Source organism: Macrobrachium nipponense, chromosome 40 (assembly GCF_015104395.2).
Source record: "Macrobrachium nipponense isolate FS-2020 chromosome 40, ASM1510439v2, whole genome shotgun sequence".
In the NCBI taxonomy this organism is placed as follows: Eukaryota; Metazoa; Arthropoda; class Malacostraca; order Decapoda; family Palaemonidae; genus Macrobrachium; species Macrobrachium nipponense.
The window spans coordinates 6,269,590-6,275,897 of NC_061101.1; the positions used below are offsets into that span (position 1 = coordinate 6,269,590).

The window sequence follows — 6,308 nt, forward strand, 5'->3', positions numbered from 1 at the left end:
TAAAGAGAGAGAAAAAATGGATAAGTTATCAGATCTGAAAAATAGAAATAAGAAGGATATGGGATAGCCAGTGGGGAAATTGCACCCATAATCATAGGAGCACTAGCACAATCCCCAAGATCCCTGAAAGGGAATCTAGAAAAACTAGAGGCTGAAGTAGCTCCAGGACTCAATGCAGAAGAGTGTGATCCTAGAAACGGCGCACATAGTAAGAAACGCGATGGACTCTAAGGAGGCAGGATGCAAACCGGAACCCCAACACTATAAAATACCACCCAGTCGAAAATTGGGAGACTGTGATAGAGCAAAAAAAAAAAAAGATAAATAAATAAATAAATAATAATATAATAGTGTAGCTCTGCCAAGTGGCCTCCTGCTGATTTGGCTATCCACAAACACACACACACACACACTTATATATATATATATATATATATATATATATATCATATATATATTATATATATATATATATATATATAGATATATATATATATACACATGATGTGTGTTTATGTACATAATAAGTCTGTGTTATAAGAGTTCTTCCCTTCATTACCAAATTACTATATATATATATATATATATATATATATATATATATATATATATATATATATATATATATGTGTAATACATACATAACATGTATGTTATGTATGTGCATGCATACGTGTCTGTGTCAATAGGGGTTCTTTCCTTCATTACCTGTAAGCGAACTTCAACAAACGTTCGTCCTCTCAAACGTATAGATAACTGATATCCTCATCCCCACTCCAGGCACATCTAAACTGTCACGGTGACATCAGAAACTCCCCACCGCATAAAAGAACAAATTATGTCCCTCTGGAGCCCGGTTTGAAGAAGGGGCGTCTCGCCGGAAAAATACGAAAAGAAAATGTTGAGGTATTCGAAAAAGACAAAGGGCCTTGCTTTGATATTGCTTCATTTCAGTTTTTATTTCTCCAAGGAATAATCACAGATTTGCATCATAAATTAAGATAATTCTGATTATAATTTAGATTTTTTTTTCTTTAACTAAAGAGAAACCATGAACTATTAATTCAGCATAATTTCTAGTGTCTTCGTTGTAACAGTAAACTAAATTGTTTTTGGATTTCACTCTGCTGGGCGCTCGCAAACGTACCTGAAGGAATAAAAAAACAAAAATATAAAATCAGAATAATCTCCAAAACAGGTTCTGCAAACTTATCAAAGATAATACATAACTGCCAAAGTGGCATTGTGAAGCTAGTAGCCAGTTTCGGTTACTAAGCATTTCCATTTTTTTTATTTCTCATAATTTCATTTCATGCGTATATGATTGTCCATACTAATGAATACAGTTTTGTATCTACAGTGAAAGAGAAACTGTAAAAAAAACTTTAGAACTTTATTGGACATCATGCAAACGTGTATGAGTGCGCAAATTTTATTTAAAATCATAGTGCTTATTACATATATTAAAAAAAAAACTGTAGCTAAACTTTAAATTTTTATGCTATATCACATGTTTATATATAAATGTGAAAACTTTATACTAAGATTATAAGTAATTATACAGTTAGTTATAATCATGTAATTAGTTTAAATCGAAAATTATATCTAGTTATATAATCATATTATATAATTAGTAAAGAAAAATATTTTGGTGGGATTTAGTGAGAAGAAATGTAAGAGTTCCGAAAGAAGAGGCTTTGGCCTCAGAGCTACAAATTACTATTAAAAACAAAGATTTTAGTCAATGCAAATGAAAAGGTGAGAGTTCCTGAGGAGAGCCTCTTTCTCCCTTGAACAAACCCACCTCCGTTCGTTGTCGCAGTTCTCGTCCGTTCAGGTGTACCCAAAGGATTTCTTCATCTCCACGCAGTCCTCGGAGCCTCCGAATCCTATGATGTTACCGTCATTGGGTTCTCCTACTTCCCACCTAAAAAAAAAAAAAAAAAAAAAAATGAAGAAGGATTTAGTCACGTTTGTAGTAGGAGTTGTTCCCAAATATTGACATTAGGCAATACTGACTTACATTCTTAAGTGTACTTACATTTCTCTTTATTGACTAAATTAAAATATGACAAGATATGAAGGAAGAAAATAAGTGAGGAACCTATAGAAAAAATTACTTTTACGAATAAAATAAAAGAGTGTATACACCAGAGTTGCTATTAAATTAGTTAATCATGCAGATGGCAATCTTAGAATCTGCCTGAGGGTGAATATAAGATAATTTTTAGAAATTTTTGTAGAACCAGCGCTCCGTCATTCTGATTTTTAGCCTTAAATGCTCAAAAGCTAAGGTTGACATGTGAAAGCTCATTATTAATGACAACGTTCAATCTGGATTAAGCTTAACTTATATGTGGGGTAGGTTTGACCTTTGACTTTGGCTAAAAGGTGAGTAAACACTTGAAAACAAAATTTTTACTTTAAAATTTAGCTTACTTTGTGTAGCTTACGTCGCTGCAGTCATCCCAGACAAAGACACCTTCTTCGTCCAAGTCATTAAGCCGATCCATCCACTTGCATCGAGAAGACCTGAAGAAGTTATGTTAAGTATATCTTAATTTTACCAGACCACTGAGCTGATAACAGCTCTCCTAGGGCTGGCCCGGCCCGAAGGATTAGATATTTTACGTGACTAGGAACCAATTCCTCTGGTTCCGTGTTGGCCGAGCCGAGAATCGAATTTCGGACCGACAGGGTGGTAGCCGAGCGCAAAATGCACTCGGCCAACGTGGAACTTAAGACCTGAAGAAAGGATGAACTGATTAATTAATAGGGCGTCTCTAGGATTTATTGCTTCGTTGTGTTACTGAAGGCGTCAACATGAACGAATGTGTGACTGTGCGTTGGTATACATACAAAACATATTTAATCATTAAACATATAAATTGCTTTTAACAGAAGGCTTCTACATCACTAAAAATGCTCTGCTATACAGATAAAGATAAAGCTAAATGATCAGACATTATACAAACCTTCATAATAAATAGCATTTCTCTCTCTTGATAATCCATTGGTTGTTGGCAAACTAAACGCCAGACTTCCATGATAAACTGATTAATTTTATATCGCCAGTTATTCTAGCACCTCATTTAAACTAATGAAGGAAATGGGATATATACATAAATACCTAAACCTTAAACTATAAATCTTCCTACAGATGGCTCCCCACCATCACTAAAATGCTACAGAGATGAAAACATTGCACAGACTCACTAACAGTCCAAACGTTGTTGTCAAGAGCAATTAATTTCTTGTCTTCTTACCCATCAGCTGATGGCGAACGAGACGCCACCCCGCCCCCCCCCCCCCTCCCTCCCACCCAACTTACCAGCGACGAAGTCCTGTTCCTTTTCGCTGGTGATGGAGGCCAAGGTTGCCGAGGGCCACACAGGAGTTCGTGGGCATCTTGCCAGGTGGACCTGCTGCTTGATGGCCTTGTAGCAGGAGAGGTCACGCTGCTCCCATCCCTCTTGGCAAGTGGGAGGGGCGGGTGGAGTGGTTGTTGTTGTAGTGGTTGTGGTTGTGGTAGTAGTGGTGGTTGGTTGGGGTTGTGGTGGTGGGTGCTGGCTCGGCTTCGGTGCTGCAGAGGAATCTGTGGAGGGATTTGATTTTTGTTAAAGAAGTTATTTCTCTATGAGTGATGGAAGACATTTTTTTAAATGAAGTGTGCATTTATTATTAGCAAACAAAATATCTTAGATAATTCTGGAAAAGAATTTAGGTAGTAAAAGTAGTTATACTCTAGAATTGCTTATCTGTATTATCTTTTTCATTTTATGGACCAACGCAAGATAAAACTATTGGAAAGTGTACGATTGATTCCACGGAGACGGTGTTTTTATTTATCTCATATTTTATATAATAATATTTCCAATAATTTCGCTATACCAACGATAGTTTTTTTTAAAGAAAATGGTATCATTATTCTAAATTAATAATATTTGATTGCCATAACTCATTATTGGCTATGATGAGATCTCCTTTAAGGACTATTTTTCATCCCCAAAGAGATCTCCACGTGTCAATATGAAATTAAAGTAATCATAAGTTATTAATGATGCTTGGGTGATTTATACTTTGATGTGTCTATTTCATTAATGCGAGCGTAGAATACATCAGGATTATACAAAAATAAAGGCTTTAGTATTTGGAGAGACAGAATCTGTCCGTTGAACATTCATAGTCATCCCGATACACAAAGGAAATAGGTTCAGAATCCTCACCTGTTTGCTTCTGCACAATTATCGTCGTTCCAGAAGTAGTTGAAATTCTTCTTCATTTCGACACAGTTGTCCTTTTCGCCGAAAATCCAGTATTGACCTTTGTTGTCTGGCTGTCCATCAGCCCAGCTGGAAAAACGCGAACATGAATTATAAATATGTGTGTATATCTGTATATATGTATATATGTCTATATATATATATATAGATATATATATATATATATATTATATATATATATATATATATATATATATATATTTACTATAATATCTAATATATATATAATTATATATATATATATATATATAAATATATATATTATATATGTATATATATATGTATATATATATATATATATATATATATATTATATATATATATCTATATATATATATATAAATATATAGTATAATATATATATATATATATATATATATATATATATATATAGTATACTACTATAATATATACTATATATATATATATTATATATATATATATATATATATATATATAATATATAATTATAGATGTATATATATAAAGAGAGAGAGAGAGAGAGAGAGAGAGAGAGAGAGAGAGAGAGAGAGAGAGAGAGAGAGAGAAGAAGTGTATAAGTGTGCATAAAACTAAATAAATAAACACCAAAACTACAAAATATAAGGGACATGGATATGTCATTGTTCATTACTTGGTATAAGCCAGAGGACTGCATCAGCCCAGGTGAAGTTTCCTTCTTCCTTCAAGTCGGTAAGACCAATCCAGTGTCTGAGTTTAACTGGCCTGGATTAAGATTAAGATCATATTTAAATGATATAATAGGAAGACATTAACATGCATGAAAATTTAAACAATACAAAGAAAAAAATGATTTATGTCATCGTCAAATGAACTACCTACCATAAGTTTCTTACTCAAATAAATTCATTTCTTTGTTTTCACCATAAGATAACATAAAAAAAACCCTTAATATATTTGTTTTCGAATGTCTTGAAAACAATAGTTTATGAAATATGCGTTTATTTCAACACTTAGAAACAGAAACCTCTTCGAGTGACTCACTAGCAACAACGGCCTGTTGGAGGGAAGAGGATACAACAGCGAGACTTCCTCCTTCAGAGTTGCAGAAGGTCTGGCCTTCTGACCAATTCCCCTTCTTGTCGGACAAGAGGAAGCAGGTGGACTCTACCAAAGACCATCCATCTCTGCAGATGAGTCCAGGGGTGCTGATGACTGGGGGAGTCAGGCAGGTCTCTTGGCGCGAAATCTCTGAAATCGAGAAAAAAATGGCATTTTTTTTCGTAAGGTACCCCTTTGCGATCAAGGTGTTCTTATTTCAAACTGTGTTTGTGGGTAATTTCTTTAATTTTGCTTTATAGCCCTTATTATTTTGCAGGATTTTTGCCTGAATACTTCTTTTATTGTAAATTTAGTTCTGTGAAATGCCCAGCACTCTTATTTTTCTTATAAAACGAAAGAGCTACTAGGAATCCAGTAGCCAAGTGCTTCACCTGCAGGAACAAACTCGCAGGAGGTTAGGAAGCCTTCACTGAAAGTCAGCTTCACTCGAAGACCGAATTCATCCTCCAGTTTGGGAATGCGTTTCACCAAGACTCCAGTCAACGAATCCTGGAATGATGTCTCATTGAATCGTACATCTCAAAAGTGCTTTGTTTTCGAGAGGAAAACCTTGAACACAAATATAGAATATTACAAAGTGGAAAGAAATAAATAAAAGATATATCTTGATAAACAATGATTAATACCACCACCAACTTATTGAATAAGGAACAAATACCAATTGGGAAGATGATTATATATGAATATCTGTTCATGTAAACTGTAAACCAAACTTCATATACCTCAGCCCTCAGCTTCTCAGGATTGCATCCCAACTTGGGGAGGGCATTCCTGTCAGCGGCTCCATCAGGATAAGTCAAACGAAGTCTAGACTGGATTTTGACAGACAAATCCTCATTCAGAGACTGGGATTCACCAGATCTGATGCGGCACAATCCCACCTGCCAACGGCAAAGAAATCCTCAAGAACATTTTTCTATGTACATTAATATACCGAACAGG

General features: G+C 34.6%; 1 pseudogene; it reads right to left on the bottom strand.

The window, feature by feature from the left end:
• Positions 1-1,119: 1,119 nt before the first annotated feature.
• Positions 1,120-6,308, bottom strand: part of LOC135211778 (macrophage mannose receptor 1-like) — a 17,070-nt pseudogene continuing 11,881 nt past the window's right edge.